Source organism: Canis lupus, chromosome 7 (assembly GCF_048164855.1).
Source record: "Canis lupus baileyi chromosome 7, mCanLup2.hap1, whole genome shotgun sequence".
Taxonomy (NCBI): domain Eukaryota; kingdom Metazoa; phylum Chordata; class Mammalia; order Carnivora; family Canidae; genus Canis; species Canis lupus.
The window spans coordinates 43,491,360-43,509,945 of record NC_132844.1 but is presented as its reverse complement, the minus strand read 5'-3'; the positions used below and the strand labels follow the sequence as shown (position 1 = coordinate 43,509,945).

Here is an 18,586-nt window from a genome sequence, read left to right as displayed (position 1 = left end):
TGGTTAAATATATTGTTAAGTATTTTATTCTTTATGATTATATTGTAAATGGGATTGTTTGTTTTCCTAATTTCCTTCTCAGAGAGTTGTTAGTGTATAGAAATATAATAGATTTTTATATTTCGATATTGTATCATATAACTTTACTGTATTTGTTTATTAGTTTTAATGGCTTTTCTTCATGTGTCTATGTTTATCGTACATTGAGAAAATACACAGGATGGAACAGGCTTTATATCTTGTTCGATTATATTTTTTCAGAATTTATTTTCCTAAGAAAGGACAAGATACTCCTGTGTTTCCTAAATTGTGTTATTTTCTGAAGTTAGTTGTGTTTGACTGATTAATACAACTGGGCTTCCACCTCAGTAATCTAATTGAATTTCAGATCTGAATCATAGCAGAGTTAGTTCTAAATCAGAGCTCCTTTTATTACAATGCTAATACACAGACTAAATCTTTACAATCCCCACTTCACTGACTTTGGCTCTGTTCTACATGGATAAGCATCGTACAAACAATACATGGTGATCTGTCTGAACTGAAGACCTGCCATTGTCTGGAAATTGCTTTTTGAATATCCTGTCTATTGAACATGAAAGTTGTTTTTGAACATCAACATTGAATCTGCTGGTTACCCTTTCCTCCAGTGTATATACCTAACTTCAGCATTTCTAAAACAGGAGTTCCCTTATCATGGTTTCCTTCCTTATCCATGCATTGCTGCATCTGAATTTGCTTTGTATTTGAGCCTGAACACTCAGGTTCAATGTGTATAAAATGAGTTTCTTTCATATTTAAATTTCATATTATATTCATTTTCATACTATATAAATTTTAAAATAGCACATCAAAAGGATCAACAAAATTTTAATGTGTTTGAATTATTATTCTGATGTTTATTGAACATACTTAAAAATAATGTAGTACAGATACTCTGATAGTGTTTGAAAAAAAATTAATGGGCAAAAAGAGCAGCGTTTTCTTGAAAACCATAGCAATTTGAGAAATTCATGCTACACTATATGGTGTGAAAAATATTTATTCCTGTTGTGAGAAGCCAAATATTAAGATTAGGAAGTAGTATTTATAGTTTAGGAATGGATATTTTACTTGAATTGCTGACCTTAAACATTTTGGCCATAACCATCAAATCATATTTAATAGATGTTACTGTTGAACATATGGCATTTTATAGTGGCTTAAATTTAATCATGGTTTTGTATGTCCATAGTCATGTCAATAGTCATTTTTTCCCAAATATTCTGTGTAAAGCACCAGGCTAGGTGCTATTGGAAATAAAAACAAATAGGAGTAAATACATAAGGCCAGTTATTATCTAAGTTAACCAATAATACCATGAAAAATATAAGCTCAAAACTGAAACATGAAGTACATTGGAAAATGGGAGGAAAGAGAACTCATTTCCATCTCTAAGATCAGGAAAGGCTCTGTGCAAGACATAACATTAAAGATGCCCTGAGAACTACTAGATAGGATTTGAATATGCAGAGATCATAGAAAGACATGAGAATTTTCTTCAGTAAGAAGAGATGAGCAAAGACAAACAGTAAATATAGGGTAAACATATTGTAAACAATTCATTTTGGGCAGAAGCATGAGATAACAGTAACTATCTATAGCAAGAGAATTGGTAAAATAATGTGAGATAATTCCATGGAAAACTTAATGTGAAATTCCATAGATTATTTTTTGTCAAAGCAGTAGTCAGAGACCTTAAAGATTTTTTTTCTATTTTTTTCATTATAAGTGTACAAATGGCAGATTATTCAGATTCTTGGATATGCTCTTTCCTTTAGGATTTTTTGTTTTGTTTCATTTTGTTTTGTTTTGTTTTAACTTCTCCCTTCAGTGCTAATCTTTCTCCCTGGTCCTACTTTTTAGTTTGTTTATTCTGTGGTCCCTGAGCCAGGAGCTATCAAAGCTTATGTGCGATTCCCTGGGTGGAAATAAACATATCTCCCTCAGTTCTGGCTACAGAAAGAAGAAATTTAAAGTGAGGAAAATAAGTATAGTAAAGTAACCATTTGTTTGGTGTGTTCTTGGGGTAAGGAAGGTGAAAGAGGGAATAATCTTTCCAGTAGTACTTTTCCAGGAAACCAGGAACATGCATGTGCATTAATGAAGTTTCAGGTACATGGTTACCTAATTCCTCATTATGCAAGAGGTTTGGTTATGCAGAGATAATAGATGGGCAGTTACAACCCTGAAGTTAGGAATCTATATTGTTACAGCCTGGTAGAGACACCAGGAAATCTCGAGTTTCCTAGCAGGCAGTGAATGTGCTATCTATTATTTTAGGACCCAATTGGGACCCAATGAAGGGTCAGGAAAATTAAAGGTGATGTAGTATGAGTGAGTTCATTGTGATCAGGAGTAGAAGCAATGGAGTGAAAAGCATATAACATAATATTGCTGAAGAGAAATGCAAAGGTATTAGACAATGCATAAAAACAAGAGTGAATGAGTGACCTTATAAGAATTTATAGTCAGAATCAGGACAATTCTAGTAATTTAGCATAATAACTAAATATTGAATGCATCCAACAACTTAAAATAATGATGCAGAGGAGGACATGTAATCAAAGAAGCAATTCTCAATGTCCTTGCTTTTCTGCTTTTTTCCCCTACTCCCTGGGTAGAGAAATATTAAATTTAGATCAATTCTAAATTAAAATAAAATCCACACAGTTAAAACATATCAGCAAATAATCATGTACATTAAAGTGAGTAAATATAGTTTAAAATAATGATTGCTAAAGGATGAGATTCAGAGTGATACTACCTTAGATTTCCTTAGTATACACCAAATTTATAGTATTTACTGATTTCTAAGTTTTATTAAAATTATTTATGATGTGTATTTATTCTCATAAGAACACAAAACTGTTACAGGGATTTCTACTTGGCCTTATCTATGTAAATTATCCTTCAGTCAAAAAGCCATTGTGTGGGCTCTGTCCAAGCTGCTAAGTATTTCATTTCAGTTGAGGTTCAGGGAAATAACAAGGAGTGGGACCATAGACTTAGTGGATGCACTGTACAATAGACTGAGGGGTCAGAATTTGGCCTCCTCAATCCTATACTCTAAAATAGGGGAACATGTGGGAATATTGGGTATACTGTAACAGATTTCAAAACATCTTTATATTGCCTTTTCTCCAGTTTATAGTTACTTTGGTGATGGCAAGTGCTTGTGTTCTTTTGACAATTAGGTTAGTAACTATTGTATTTATTTGAGATGTTTTTGCAGTATCCACCAAAGAGATCTAGCCTCCATTTCAAATGGATGGACTCTGGTGGGTCTTCAAAGTTCTTAGATATAGAAACTCTGAGGAAATGTCATTTCAGATAGCAAAACTGACCTAAGATTTTATATTCTTAATTGGCTGTTCTACCTATCAAAATTCTATAAAATGTGTATGCACAAGTACATAGACACACAATGTTATTAAGATATACCTTTACATAGAATTCTCCCTTTTAATGTATGAAATTCACTGGTTGTTAGTATAGTCACAACTTGATGATCATCACCTGTACCTAATTTTTCTTTTTAATTTTATTAAATAAATAAAATTTATTTTATTTAATAAATAAATAAATAAATAAAATTTAATAAAATTTATTATTCATGAAAGATACAGAGAAAGGCAGAGGTACAAGGCAGAGGGAAAAGCAGGTTCCATGCAGGGAGCCTAACATGGGACTCGATCCTAGGTCTCCAGGATCATGTCATGGGCTGAAAGCAGTGCTAAACCGCTGAGCCACTGGGGCTGCCCACCAGTACCTAATTTCATAACATTTTTATCATCCTCAAAAGAAACCTTATACCCATTAGCACTATCTTTTCCTCTCTTCCTTCTCTCATTCCATGGCAATCACTAATCTACTTTCTGTGACTGTGAAATTGCCTATTCTGGGCATTCTGTATAAATAGAATCTTACTGTATGTGGCCTATTGTGACTGGCTTCTTTGACTTTGCATAGTGTGAGCACAAATATACTCTTAAGCATAATTTAGTAAAGAAAACAAAAGATAATTTTTATGCCAGGATGAAAATTACTTTTTTTTTTGGAAAAAAAATGGTGGTGGGAGAGGGAGTATCCAAGATGAAAGTTGTAGGGGATCCCTGGGTGGCTCAGTGGTTTAGCAACTGCCTTCCGCCCAGGGTGTGATCCTGGAGTCTCAGGATCAAGTACCACATCAGGCTCCCTGCATGGAACCTGCTTCTCCTCTGCCTCTCTCTCTCTTTCTCTGTCTCTCATGAATAAATAAATAAAATCTTTAAAAGAAAAAAAAGAAAGTTGTAAAGTAGAAGATTCTTCAGGTAAGGAAAAAAGATACAAATCCACTAAAATTGGAAGAGGGAAAGATTTGAAATGAAATAAATTAAGCTGGTGAAATCAAAAGAACAGTATTCCCATTTCTAAAAATGCAAATTATAAATTCAAAAAATAAATATGAGTCTGAAAAATGATACTAAATGAAGAGTAAAAATTTATTTGCATAAAAGAGGTTTCAGTTGGAAAAATGTATTATATCAAGCAAATTTAAATGGGGAAAACTTTACTCATGTATTAAATTTATACTTGCATGTATGTGTTCCAGGTAAAATTAACATAAAGAGAATCATTCTTAAAAAGGCCCTTTCAAATGTTTCAAGATATTTGAAATATATCCTCAAATATTTAAAATATATCTTCATAATATTTAAAATTTTTAAATATTTCCTAATATTAAAATATGAGGGGGCTACCTGAGTGGCTCAGTTGGTTAAGTGTCTGCCTTCAGCTCAGGTCATAATCCCAGGGTCCTGGGATGGAGCTCCATGTTGGGCTCCCTGCTCAGTGGGGAGCCTGCTTTTCCCTGTCCCTCTGCTACTTCCCTAGCTTGTGCTCTCTCTCTCTGTCAAATAAATAAATAACTTTTTAAAAAAATAAATAAAATAAAATGAGTGGAAAAAACTCTCACAAATATGTAGATAATGATGATAAAATAAAGTTGGTGCCAGTCCAGGAAATAATAGAAGAGGGACTTAAAAATTCTGATGTGTTAATTTTAGGCACCAAATGCTTCATGTCAGGTCTTGATGGATATTACTATTTTAGAGGTATCAAGATTACTTTGTCTGATTATTCTAACATATACTTAGAAAAATATGTCATATTCTCCCACTATGATTTTGGCTTTATGATTTCTTGAAGCATATCAGGTAATTTTAATTTCTGTATCTACTTGCTTACATTATATAGTGAAAATTTTATCCTAAATCATTTGTTTTGCTTAATATCTACTATGCCTGATATTAATGTATCAGGTTCTTATGTTTATTATTTATACACCATAATCTATTCTTTTTATTCTCCCCATTTTTATTTCCTTGTGTTTGAGATATTTTTTCTTATAAATTATATGTAACTATTTAATAATGGAAAAATGTATTGCATACATTTCCTTTGATTACATCATTCCAAAATACTTTATAATTATAGTTTTTATTTCCTTTGATAGAAGCTGAAAAAAATATATAGCTAAATCATAGTGAGTTAGAAAATATAGGAATTCTAAAATGATAAATTTAGCAAACTCATTCCTTAAAAAAGAGATTAATTTTTGCCATTGTTTCTACAGGATCACAAAGACAACACATGAATCTTAAAATCTGAAGTATAGAAAGCTCTATTAGATTTGCATATCAGAAAATAAAAATTTTAAGAGAATATGGTACAACTCAATACTCCTTAAAAGATTTAAAACTTTGATGTAATGAATGATTTTCTTTGCTTTTTTTTTTTTTTTTTTTTTTTGTCAACCAATAGTTTTAAATAAAGGCTTTTCAATTTCTAGGTGAGAAAATTTTCCTGTTTTTTGTTTGCTTTTTTTTTTTTTTCTTTTCTTTTTTCTTTCTTTCTTTTTTTTTAAGATTTTATTTTTAGGTAGTCTCAACACCCAGTATGGGCTAGAACTCACACTCCAGAAATCAAGAGTTCCATGTTCTACTGACTGAGCCAGCCAGGCACCCTATGTTTGCTTGCTTTTGTTAACAATTTCTAGTATTACTACTTTGTTACAGGACAATTTTGTACTATTTCTTTTTTTAGGAAATGCGTGTGTGTGTGTTTGTGTGTATACACACATACATGCACATGTGACCTGTCTGTGGTCAATTTTCTTGAATGTTCTATTCACATTTGAAGGTTTCTTGCCCATTATTACAGTTTTAATTTTTGAAACATATGGCAAGAAGTATAGATTTTTGGTTTCGATATTCATTCTCCTTACTTTTTCTTTAATTAATCTTTTTAGGCCATAAAGTGATATGTGTAATCTCATTCCTTCTGTGTTCCTTCTATTTCACCTTACATCTAGATGAAGATGGTGGCTGTGTAGTTAACCATGAAGTATCATAAATGTTACAGTTCCCCTATGAATTTTAATCTTTAGGAACCTAATTTTTTAAGTAAGCTTTTTCTTAAATCATTTTTAGGTTTACAATAAAATTGAGGAAAAATACAGATTTCCTATATACTCCCACTACTTCTTCCATTATCAACATCACTATCAGAATGAGACTTCTTACCAGGAATGGACCTGCATTGACATATCCATAATCACCCAAAATCCATAGTTTATATTAGAGTTTACTCTTGGTATTGTATATTCTATAGGTTTGGACAAATGTATAATGACATATATACATCATTATAGTATCATACAGAGTATTTTTCACTGTCCTAAAATTCCTTTGTGCTTTATCTATTCATCTCTCTTCCCACATCCCACTACCCCAAATATACCTCTGGCAACCACTGATTTTTTTTTTTTTATTGTCTCCATAGTTTTTGCTTTTCTAAATGTCATATATTTGGAATCATACGGTATATGGCCTTTTCAAATTACTTTTTTTTCATTTAGTAGTACACATTTAAGGATCTTTTATGCCTTTTCATAACTTGGTAACTCATTTCTTTGTAATGCTGAATAATATTCCTTTGTCTGGATACACCAGCATTTATTTAACCACTCACCTACTGCAGGACATGTGTTGCTTCCAATTTCTAGTAATCTTGATAAAGCTGCTATAATATCCATGTGTAAGTTTTTATGCGGACATAAGTTTTCAACTTTGGGTAAAAACAAAAAAGCAAAATAGTTGGATCATATAGTAAGAGTATTTTTAGTTTTAGAAGAAACCACTAGACAGAAGAAACTGTCTTCCAAAATGACTGTACTATTTTACATTCCCACCAGCAATGTATGAGATTCCCTGCTGCTCCATATCCTTGCCAGTGTTTGGTTTGTCACTGTTTTAGATATTGGCCATACTAATAGGTATGTAGTGTTATCTTACTGTAATTTGCATTTCCCTGATAACAGAAGTTATGGAGCATGTTTTCATATGCTTATTTGCCACTTAGATATCTTCTTTGGTGAGGTGTCAGAGTCAGCCTTCCACAGCCTCTGTCCTCTGTTCTGGCTGCAGGCCCACAGGGCCCTGAGTGTCATGTTTTGTACTTCTATAAGCTGGTAGTAAATGTGCTAAATAAACTGCTGTTGGTCTTATCTGCTCAGTATTATAAGTGTGTCCGACCATCCCCATATCCCTAGATCAGGAATCCCTCCTTTATCAAAGGAGTGATTAAAATAATATGTTTGTATACTAAACTTTGAATGATAATATGTCTGTTCCTCAAACAAAAGACCGGTCCCATTACTGTCTAGTATAATGACTATGTCTCTTATAAGGCAAAGGGCAGATAGGCTTAGTTGCAGTTCATGATAAAAGCCTCAGCTTCCTAGATTCAGGGTTTATTTGCTGTAATACACAGACTCTGCTTATGTAGCATCCACTTAAGTTGCTTTACCAAACCTCTGTGGAGCTTGAGAGTCCAGGAGAATCAATGTAAAGTTAAGTTTGTGCCGCCTTCTAACTTGTGAATAATAATGTCCTTTGTGACCCAGGAGTATCACATCTTCCTCCAGCATGCATGGGACTGGCAAAATAATCTGTTAACTTTGAAATAGAGTAAAATTGAATTCTTCATATTTCTTGACAACCTTGCTCTTTTTATATTTGTATTTGCTGATATACTTTTGCCCATCCCTTTGTTTTTAGCCTTTCTAAATAACTTTGTTTTGATTTGTTTGTATACCTTGTATATAGCTTGGACTTGATATTGGCTTTGTTTTGTTTTGTTTTTTTTTAATTATTTTAGTGAGTATTATATCTATTTACATTGATTGATATGACTGCTATGTTTGGGCTCAGTTCTGTGATACTATTTTAGGTTGTATTTACTATATAGATTATTGTATCAGTATGACTATAGTTTGTTGACTTTTTAAATTATTTTTATATTGCTTTTATCATTATTTTCCATTCTAATTTTCTAGTGATTTCCTTAATATTTATACTTTTTATGATTTTTATAGTAATTTATTTCTTTACTCGGGCTTCTCTTTATTAAATTTAAATGCTAGCAATTTATTCCTTGTCCCACTTATTTTCTTAGCACTTTATCAGCAAGCTTCTTCAGCTTTATCTATTCTCCCTTCTCCAATGTATATGTGTTATTTCTACCTTGGTAGATCAAAAAAATGTTAACATACTATTCTTGCACTTATTTTTACTTTTACTTTAGTTTTAGCTGTATAATTAAATATATCCAATCCTCATTATGAGACCTGCAAAAGTCTCATCAGTATAATTTGGGTGAAGTTTTCTAGTAGATTTTTCTGGAAAATCTGTGTATATGATATTACCTGAATTCTTGTGTTTTTATAAGTCTAGTACAATAGTTTTGGCATCTTAGGATAGTTTACTTTATATAAAACTCTTGGCTCAAAATTTATTTCCTTGAGATTTTTTAAATCTCAAATTGTTCTATTGTCTCATTTGTCTGCTTTTTTTTGAGCATTTGGGACCACCATAGTTTTCCTTCCATTTCAATTTCTTGATCTTTTTGCCCAGATCCAAGAAATTCTGTAAGAATATGTCTTAGTATTTGGGATCAGGATTTTCAGTTACACGATGAGTCTGTTTATTGGTAGATTCCAATGTTTTAATGTATTTCTGAAAATTTATCATGTTACATTTTAAATACTATTTCTGTTTTATTTTTTTTTCTTTTTCAGAGATGTTAACTGTATGTATGTAGGAATTTCTTTGTCAATCATTTAAATCTGACAGTAATTCTCTAATTCTTATACTTCTTTATTCCAACATTTCTGACATTTTCTTTTTTTGGTTTTTAACTGTTTTCTTTCAATACCCTTTGTTGCATTTTTAGTGGGAACCACTTTCCCTCATGCATTTTGAATTTAATTTTGTTTCTGCAATGAGTTTCTTCTTTTCATGCCCCAATTGCTTTCATGACTTTAGTCAACTCTTGTTTCATGTATTCCTGTATTTTGTCTTTCTGCAAATTATTTTCATTCTGCAAATTAAGTATTGTGTTTCACATTGCTCTTCTTTCTTTTTTTTTTTTTTAAGATTTTATTTATTTATTCATGACAGAGAGAGAAAGACAAAGACAGAGACACAGGCAGAGACGGGCAGGAGAAGTAGGCTCCATGCAGGGAGTCTGATGTGGAACTTGATCCTGGGACTCCAGGATCACGCCCTGGGCTGAAGGCAGGCGCTAAACTGCTGAGCCACCTAGGCTGCCCGCTCTTCCTTTTTTTTTTTTTTAAGATTTATTTAATTATTTTAGAGAGAGAAAGAAAGATGGGGGGGGGGCAGAGAGAGAGAGAGGGAAAGAGATTATCTCAAGCAGACTTCCTGCTGAGCATGGAGCCTGATCTCATGACCCTGAGATCATGACCTGAGCCAAAGTCAAGAGTCTGACACTCAACCAACTGAGCCATGCATCATCCCCAATGATTGCTTTCCCGAGTATTTTTGTCAGCTGAAATGTTTGATCTGACTTTCTTCATTTAGTATCTTCCTATAGACATTGCCTAATATATTCTCTTTGTTATGAAATGTCATATATTTTCTTTGATCAACAATAGTCGGTATTGGCATGTATAAGGATGAACATCTCAACAAATAAACTAGTAATTTTGGAGAGGAAAGGATTAGTGTTTTCTGATTTTCTTTGGTTACTTTGAGATCCTTAATTTTCTTTTTTCTTTTTAAAGATTTTATTTATTTATTCATGAGAGACACGGGGGTGGGAGGAGCTGGAGACATAAGCATTTGAGAGAGAGAATGAGAGAGAGAGAGAGAGAGGTAGAGACACAGATAGAGTGAGAAGCAGGCTCCATGCAAGGAGCCTGATGTGGGACTCCATCCCGGACTCCATCCCGGGACTCCAGGATCATGCCGTGGGCCAAAGGCAGAAACCAAACCACTGAGCCACCCAAGAATCCCCAACATCCCTAATTCTCATTTGTTTCTTCTTTTCATGCATTACCAGCAAGCTTCCAAACGATGCCAACTCCTCCCCAGTCATCTCCTTTTTATCCAGAAGATAATATATTTCTTAAAATTACTATTCATTCTTACAGTATTTGGTGTTTTAACCACCATATCTCAGACTTGTTTTTAACATTTTTCCACTTAGGGAAATTTTGGAGTTATTTTCATGTGTTTTCTGCATTATTGATCCCCCTGTCCTCTCCTCTTTTTTATGAAATCTATACCAGATTCTCTGCACCAGTAATGCCCTTGAATGACTCTGCCTTGTTTCTAGTTTTTTATTACCTATGAATTGAAGGCAATAGTGATTTCAATCCTCTCTTTAACTTGTAGATATGGACAACGGTGGTTCACTTACTCTTCTTTATAATATGTATGATATTTGTAGGATGTGTGCAGTAACTGAGATTTAGACAAAAAGAATTCATTATATAATTCTATATTGTTTTCTCAAAAAATACATTAACAGAATTGATTCAATGAAGTTAAGAAAATAAACGTAATAGGAAAATAATCATGGGAGAAATCAGAGTAAATGTTTTAAAAAACTAATATGTTGTGTCCATATTTAGATGGATTTTTGATATTCTGAAATTCTAAAGAAAAAAACCATTACTGAAGTTTATTACCCATCATTGATAGTGGTGGAAATATTCTCCATGCATTTTGTACTTTTGGCTTAACACTGAAACTTAAAGATTAAAAAATTTAATATAAAAAAGGTATAAACCAATGACATAGTCATATATATATATATATATATATATATATATATATATATATAAGTTTCTTAGGTTTAACAGTAGGAAATATAATCTAGAAATACTGTGTTGCATCAATATTAGAAGAGTAAGGTTTAATTCAAGAACACAGGAATATGACAAAACTAAGAAATGACATGAATGTGTCAAGCAGAAATCAGTATAAACAATTCAGTATGTGTTTAAAAGATGGTACTCACATATGAAATTTAAGAAATAAAACAGAGGCACACAGGGGGAAAAAAAAAACAAAAGAGAGAGAGGCAAACAATAAAACAGACTCTTAACTATAGAGTACAACCTGAGGTTTGCTTGGGGGGATGGACTAAACGGGGGATGGATATTAGGAGGTATTTGTTGTGATGAACACTAGGTATTGTAAATAAGTGATGAATCACCAAATCCTACACATGAAACAACAACAACAAACAAAAACAAATAAACACAAAAGATGGTAGATAAAACACAACATCTGTATCTGTCTTTAAGGCTATTAATATTCTTAAAATATTTTATTTTAGTCCCTTTGAACTGCCATAACAAAATATTATACACTAGGTTGTCTATAAACAACAGAAATTTATTTCTCCACAGTTCTAGGAACTGGAAAGTCCAAGATCATGGTGCCAGAAGATTCAATGCTTGGTATGGCCCATTTCCTAGATGGCACCTTTTCACTGGGTACTCACATGGTGGAAGGGACTAGGGAGCTCCATAAGGTCTCTTTTATAAGAGTACTAGTCCCATTCATAACAGTTCTACCATCATAAGCTAACCACCTTTTAAAGTCCCCTCCTCCTAATATTATCACCTTGGGTATCAGGACTTCAACATATGACTTTTGCAGGGATGCAAAAATACAGACCATAGCCACATGGAATATGGAATTTCTCAACATCAAAATTAATTAGCATCAGGGGAAAAAATTCAACCTCATATTAAAGAATGGATTAGTTTTGAGAAAGTTTGTAGCACTCTTAGAAAATCTGCTCTTACAAAATTGTTGAAGCATCTTTCAAACCTCTTTTATTATCAAAATTCATAGTAGTATGATTAGAATGCTAGAGTATCAATTTCCAATTTTATAATAAATATTAAGGAAATTAAATGCATGTTCCCTGGTGAAGATATACCATTACTAGTATCAAGATACCTATGAAAATGCAAAGTAATTCACAAGATTTTTTTTTTAATTCATAAGATTTGAAAGTATTAAGATAGAATTATGCAATATCTTCTTTAAACTCCAGATCATTGCTTCTTTTTTTGTGGAAAATTAAGAAACCCAGACATTATTCAATAGATTCTCTCAAGGGAAAGATCATATCTTGTTTCCAAGGTAGTCCAAAGTATAAGCAATGAACTCCGGCAATACCTACACCAGAAATCTTTCCTGATTCATAGTTGACTCCTCTGTCTGTGACAGATTAGTTTCCTTCTTGGTTCTGCCAAGAAAAATGTACTGGACAAGTTAAGAAAGGAAGACTATTGCAATTGCAATCAGGGAGATATACTGAGCTCTACTGAAACAAAAGAAGGAATTTTTTAGTGCTGAAGAGAGCAGTGAAAAAGTACTGAAGGAAGTTAAGGGGAAGATTGGTTAATGTCATTAGATCATCTGTGTTATGCTAATTGATGCTTATGGAATTTAGGCTCCTATTCTTCCACGGAGATCAGGGTTTTTTTTGTTTTTTGTTTTTTGTTTGGTTTTTGATGATTACATTTCAAAGGGATGTCCTTGAGAAAGACATTCCTGTGTTGTAAAACTGGCAAGAGACTGAGAGAAGATTGATATCTAAAAGGATCAGAGAAAGAATTTACAACTGCAAATTTTCTAAAGTAAATGCTCTAAGGAAAGTGAATTCAGGAGCCTATAGTCAGAAAGAAAGCTGTGTAAGTTTAGTCGAGCTAAAGAGAATGATATGGCCATCTTGGTCAGTTTCAATAACTTTACTATGATAACTTTTAAAGTTACACTATGTTTTTGTTTCTTGCCTTTCCTTTTTTCCTTTTTTAAAAATTTCTTTAAAGATTTATTTATTCATCAGGGACACAGAGAGAGGAAGAGATATAGTCAGGGAGAAGCAGGCTCCTTGAGGGGAGCCCGATGTGGGACTGGATCCCAGAACTCCAGGACCACGTCCTGAGCTGAAGGCAGACGCTCAACCACTGAGCCATCCAGTCATCCCTATCTCTCTCCTTTCCACTAAACTGTGAGTTTCTTAAGAATAGTTTTTTTATTGAATTATATAGGATAGTATTTTATAATATTTTATTACCTTCTTGCTATTCATCCTCTTTAATTGTACCATCTCACATTAATGTTGGGCTGGTTTTGTGACTTGTTTTATTCTGTAGAACATTAGCAATTATGACGTAAGCTAAAGCTTGAAAAGTCTTTATGAACTGGGACTTTCTTGTCTTTTTTGGAACTTTGATGCTACCAAGTAGAAAGCATGGATTATATATTATGTGCTGAATCATTATATTATTTACCTGAAACTAATATAACTGTATATTAATTACACTTGAATAAAAATAATTTTAAATACCTATTATAGTTAGCAATATAGATATGTACTAGAAAAAATATTGATATATATAAAAAGTTAACAGTGGTTATCTCTTCGTAGTATTATGTCCACACTTTTCTGACTTTCCTTATCTATATTTTCTAGTCTTTATAAAAAAACACAATTATTATTCTGTTATTTTAATAAAATATATATAATCTTGGGGTGCTGGGTGGTTCAGTTGGTTAAACATCCAACTTTTGATTTCAGCTTAGATCATGATCTCAAGGGTCATGAGATCACTCCCATGGTAGGCTTAGTGCTGGGCAGGGAGCCTGCCTAAAATTCTCTCTCTCCCTCTTCCTCTGTCCTTCATGCCCCCACAACTCACACATGCTCTCTCTCTCTCTCTAAAATAAATAAATAAATGAAATATATATGATCTTAAAGTTTTTTGAGTAATAAAACTTCTTATCCAACTCAGTTTTTAAAACATATAATATTAAATTTAAATTATTTTGAATGCCTAGTACCTAGATTTATACTTTAAAGTACTTGGATTTTTTTTTTTTTTTAGTAGCATTTATAGTAGATTCAGTCAGTGTAGCAGAAGTAGCATCTAACCACTTCCATGTATGTCAGCCTGACTTCCAAGAGCCAGCATCTATACCTTTTGCATTGATCTGTCCTCAGGATGTGTTTTGAGATGTTCCCAATGTGGGAAATCCTTAATCACTGAGTGGTCAGTGAATGTATATAAATGCACCAGCTTCCATACCTCTTCATTAGTAATACTGGGGATTATATATGTAGGAGTATTCTTCATATTCCACTATGTAACCAGTCATTATCATTGCCTTTCCTTACCTGTTTTTGGTTCTTCTCCTACTCTGGCACCTCCCATAAATTGCCTGAACTGAATCCTTGATTTAGAATCTGGTCCGAAGGTATCCACACAAAAAAAATGTAATTAAAATTTTTATCAATATGAATAACTTTTGTTTGCCCTCAGATTTTTACCAAGTGGCATATATAACAAATAAAATATTTTTTTGTTGATTTGCTTCACTAACATAAAAAAATACAAATTTGTCTCTTCTAAATATTTTTTTTTACTTCTGAATAAAATTTTCAGTTGAATAAATAACTAAAATACTTTAATGAGATATTAGGAACTGTTTATTTTCAGAACTAAAGGAAAATTTTATGCATCAGTTCTATTAGAGGGCAAATTACAGACTAGAATTCCAAAAGATACTTCTAGAGTAAATGAATGTTAATACAGAAAGGGAGGAAAAATTGGCATTAATAAACAGATATTGTCAGAGACACAGTTGTCTTATTTAATATATACAATAGCTCTGTAATAAGATGCAGTTGGATACTGAGGCTTAACAATGGATATGGGTTAGATCTTAGGCTATCTTGTCTTGAAACTTTACCCTTATTCTGTGATATGCTGTTCTACATAAACTAAAATTAAAATGAAACCATGTTGAGAATATTCTACTATATATTAATAAATTCATATTCTAGTTATCTAAAGATATATCTATATATGTAAACATATACATTAAAATTGGAGGAAATTATATATATATATGAAAAATTTTAGAAACATATTGTCAAGCCCTTCTGCTTTTATATGAAGCTATGTTTCTCAAACACTACTATTTACAAGTTCCTTGAACAGAAATACCTAAAAATGTCTTCCTTCAAAGAAATTATCCTTAGATATCAAATATTTTAATTACTTCTTTTCTATATGATATAAATTGTAAATGTAAAATCATCTGGTTTTTCATGGTTGTGATATTTAGAGGTAAAATTATTATCCAGGTAACATTTTAGGTGGTTTTATAACAAAGTAGAGTTATAAAATAAGAACAGGTGCTATCAAAACATTTTATACCATTGCATGACATAAAAGCTCTATTCCATGAATAAAACTTTAGTTTTTCTTCAAATGCTAAAATACTGGAGAATTATTAGAATGATATTTTCAAAGTTTAGAAGGCACAGCATTTCACTAGAAAAATAGAGGTAAAAGTTATCAATTACTAAATGGAAAAAGAAACACAAAGGTTTTTGTTTTTTGTTTTTCTATCACCTGAGGTAATTTGCATTAGGTTTCATTGACTAGCTTGAAATGGCAGTTTACATTAAAAATCTATTCAAAGGTGACATCAACATGATTACCACATTGAAGTGCAGAACTACAACTAAAATGTAATGCTGATATTTAAATTAGATTTATAATTTATTTATTTATTTATTTATTTATTTATTTATTTATTTATGAGAGAGAGAGAGAGTGAGTGAGTGAGAGAGGGAGAGCACAAGTCGTAGGGGAGCAGCAAGGGAGCGTAGAGGGAGAGGGAGAAGCAGTCTCTGTTCAACACAGGCCTGGATCCCAGTCGTCTGGGATCATGACCAGAGCAGAAGGCAGACACTTAACTGACTGAGCTGCCCAGGAACCCCTTAAATTGGACTTAAGAAAAAAAAAAAAAAAACTCACATATATTCTACATATTATACAATTTGAGCTAAACTGTGGTGTATCCTTTCCTTACATATGGCTATCATTTTCTGCTTTAATAGAGGATTTTTAAGAGTCTTGTGATTAAGCACCTAATATGAATTCAAATTATGAAACATGTTTCTTTAGAACCCCTCCTGGAAGGTAAGAACCATGTAGCTTAAGTTTGAGCACTTGATTCATCACTACAAAAAATGCTATTGTTGATTACTGTGTAATCTAAAAATATATCTATATAATTTAGCAACTCAATTCTGAGAAATTTTGATTTCTTTTGAGAATTTTTCTTTTGTTAAGAGAATTTAAAAGATAATTTTAAAGAATTGTAAAGAATTTTTTTCAAAATAAGGGACAACTACTCAAGCAAACTAAATAAAACCCTAACAGAATCAACTGAATTTATAGTTTATAAAAACATAAAGCCAAATATCAGTTTGATTGGGGGCAAGGAGCATAGGTGCTATAGCACCAGCCTTATATCTTTTGTAAGTTTCACTTGACTCTAATGATTAGGACACTGAGACTCTAAATTTTCATTTAATATTTCCAATTTCTATACAACTTATGCCCCCTTTTAATAACACTCATAGCCCTCCAGTTCTCAAGATAATGTGTTAAGAAGTTAGGGCCTTGTGACAATAATGACTCTTTAAATTACATTATTTGGTCCAAAAATAGTCACTTTATTGCACAAGCAAGAGTAACCATGTGCTGTAGCCTCCAAGGTTTAATTTAAGATGATATTTTAAATCTAGGTCATTTTAACTTTATAGCTGAGAAATAGAAATCTCTTTACACAGAAGTCTTTCTCTTATAAGTATATTTATACTCTCAGTCATTGTCCACTCATCCTTCAGTGAGTTTATGCTAATATGGTTGAAATCACAGTTCTCCATTACAGTGTGAGTGTGCATTATATGGGGACTACTTTTTTTTTTTCCTGTCAGTCTGTTCTGTAACAAAAAAGGGGTGAGGAATATACAACTTCTTCATTAAATTTCTTTTAAAAATTGAATGGACTAGCTTAGAATATGCACACAAACACATTCATCCCACAAAGAGTGCATTCTCAAAATCATAAAAGATGATGTTTACATTTGAATAAAAGTATTCTTATTAAATGACAAATTTAATTCTGAGTTTACTCACTTGGAATTTTAATTCTGAAAGGTATCTGGTAAGTTTAATCTGAAATTAAAAAACAAAACAAAACTACTTTTACATTTATAGCTCTCATATTACAAAAATGGTGGCAGGTAGCTCAAACTACTAAAAGATTCATTTAAGATTAAATAAACTTAAAAAATAGATTAAAAAATGAGACAAAGAAAAACATTCCAGAAAACAATAAATACCTATCAAAATTAGGTTAATATGAATAGATGTTTTCAGGTCTTTTATACTTTCTATATTTGGGGACAAAATTTTGATTATGTTTGATTAGTCAATGTGAAGAGGAAAATGAAGTCAGTTATAGATTCCATAAGGTTTATAAGACAAACAAAGATATGCTCAAGAAAATGATTATTTTCAGGATTGAGGCCCTGGCTATGTTTCTTTCAAAGGTCCTAAACATGAGCAATGTCTAGCTGGCTCACTCAGAGGAACATGCGATTCTTGATCTCAGCGTTGTGAGATTGAGTCCCATGTTGGGTGTAGAGATTACTGAAAAATAAAATAAAATAAAATAAAATAAAATAAAAAGCCCTAGACATTAAAGTACTATATAATTTAATGAATGGATTTCCTCAAAATAACTCATCCAGTAAAAATAGCAATAGGGTTTATAAGGCTATTTCTTGTTGCGAAATAAATGGCTTGTCCCACTGTATCTGTCAGAGTGAGTGAACAGTTTAATAATTAGAATCATACTCAGTGATGAGAGCAAGTGCATTCTTTAAGTTATGATTCCCTATACTACTCAAGAGTTTAGTTTTTAGATTGTTCAGGGTTAACATTCATTAGAATAGTGTTCCCCCTTCTTTCATTTGCATTATTGCCCTCCACTGAAAGCTTTAATTACACAGATGTGCTGTATATCTCTTTATGTACTATATGTATACCTCTGATTTATACATAAAATAGTAAGATTTTTTTGAGGGGCCTCTCTTCCCCTAGAACAAATTTTCACCCTTTTGGGGACAGTATCACTTTCATTGTGAAATTATATATTAAAGAAATTGAATTTCCTCCTGCCAAAATTAATAATTCCTACTGCTATAATTTCTATACTATATTAGCTCTATTCCTAGATCTATATAGTCCAAGGTAAGGAGGTGAAAGTTGCTCTTTTCTATCATATGTAGGGATAATTATCCAAAACAC

The 18,586-nt window shown here is 32.1% G+C and overlaps 1 long non-coding RNA gene across 4 annotated transcripts in view; it reads right to left on the bottom strand.

Annotated features, from left to right (window-relative positions):
* LOC140636802 (uncharacterized) overlaps window positions 1-18,586 on the bottom strand; it is a 43,040-nt gene that overhangs the window by 11,004 nt on the left and 13,450 nt on the right. For 2 of the 4 annotated variants that reach the window (XR_012034019.1, XR_012034017.1), the window contains exons 1-2: window positions 13,489-13,682; window positions 7,054-7,149 (exon numbers count right to left, since the gene is read on the bottom strand). The exons of 1 other annotated variant lie outside the window; for it this stretch is intronic. This is a non-coding gene — a long non-coding RNA (uncharacterized lncRNA). Of the gene's footprint in view, window positions 1-7,053; window positions 7,150-13,488; window positions 13,683-18,586 lie in introns of those variants that run through there. One more of the 4 variants, XR_012034018.1, reaches the window with a different exon arrangement.